We start from the raw sequence: 1,807 nt of genomic DNA on the forward strand, positions 1-1,807 counted from the left end.
TGAACCTTTAACAATGATAAACTTCTTTCGGCTGTTTTTTTTTTTATTACACTATTGGTGTGCTCTATACATGATTTTCTTTATATTTGATAATGCAAACAAGAATTTCAGTGTTATTACTCAAGGGATGATTATGCCATGGGCTGCATATTTTCTGTCATGGGCTTGATATTTTCTTTTATAAAATTCTTTAGGGTATTTTCATCGTGCATATGGATTAGGTAAGACTTCCGTCGTTGCAATTGTTAGAGATTTCATCAGCGTGTCATTTACTCAAGGGATTTCTAGTGTACTGTTCAGTCACTTGCTAATGGAGCCGTTGTTGATGATTATCCGTGTCGACTTCTCGATCTCCTCAGAAGCGTTCCTGTGTGTGGGGCAGGACGGAAGGGCACGGCGGACAGTATTATACTCCACAGAAGTCCTCGTTCTATCTAATAAGGAAGAAACCCCGATTCGGTGGTTCTTTTGTTCACCTGATATGGCGTATATCATAATCCCATATGCTCTCATCAAGAGTAATAATCATGAATACAGAGCATTTTGCAAATGAAAATATACAGATTTTCACTGTTTATATAGAAGAAAGCTACTGTTTAGGCAGGTATTAATGGCCTGAATTTCAGCAGAACAGTAAGGGGGCGGGGGAGAGTTGCTGGCAGACATAATATTCTGCACACATTTCCATAGTCTTTCACAGTTTCAGTCTGCATAACGCCCAGTCTTGTTCAAATATGTCTTAACCTAAAAAGTTTTAGGGTGCAATAGCTTCATAAAAGATTTATAAAACTTGATGTATACTGTACATATAATGTAAGGCTCATAAAGGTTATGGGCGACTCACACAGTTAAGAATTCCAGGCTATTAACTTAGCTTTCCATTTTTGCTCGTAGTTATGCGTTCACTTGCAGCTAAAGTCTGTAGCGTTTTTGCTCTCTGGAGAACGATTCTATGTGAACGTCGCTGAAGCTGACATCAGCGTGCTCACCGTTATCACAAGTCTTTTGCTAACAAACAAAAACGTTCCACAATCAAATATATATATAAAAAAGTCACCGAACAGCGAATAACTCAGCACCGCGTGAGGCACCTTTTACTGTATATCCCGGAATAAAGACAAACACGCCCCCTTGACAACTGCAGCCTTTTCAAATAGGTTCGTGTGCGTTTTTATAGATTTTTGTTGTTTTTTCTCTTTTTTTGCAGATGATTATGTTCGAAGCAACGAAATCTAAAAGATGCCCTTTGTTAGTTACATGTTATTCTTTTACTCAATTAGACATATTAGTTACGGAGATTGCACAATGGGGCTGTGACAATTTTAAGTGAAAAATGTTTACGTAATCTAGTAATACAATTTATTGTTTGAGTTTTTCATCCAAGAAAAATAAGAACAAAAATAGAAAATATGCCTTCATTAATTCTTCATCTGATTTTCTAAAGCAAAGTTTTATTTGAAAATACATGAATATAAAAACTTGTATAAATATTCGTAAAACTTTATATAGCATATTTTGTCAAGTTCAAAAGTTCTCATTAATTAGAATTAGAATTATTGATGAATCATTATTTACCCTCATTATTGAAATTTGGATAAACTCTAACCATTAAAACTTTCGTCGATATATCTGAGACTTAGAGCTATTTCTTTAAATAGGGAAAAAAAACGAAAAATCGTCTGTGCATCGTTCGATATACTCTGGCCATATTCCAGAAATTTTCTGTGAAATTTTACCCTCTTGCATATGATATGCTGAGTGTGTTCCCTTACTGCTGATCTTCAGAGGTCGAGAAATCATGGGGCGG

Source organism: Macrobrachium rosenbergii, chromosome 55, assembly GCF_040412425.1.
Source record: "Macrobrachium rosenbergii isolate ZJJX-2024 chromosome 55, ASM4041242v1, whole genome shotgun sequence".
Lineage (NCBI taxonomy): Eukaryota > Metazoa > Arthropoda > Malacostraca > Decapoda > Palaemonidae > Macrobrachium > Macrobrachium rosenbergii.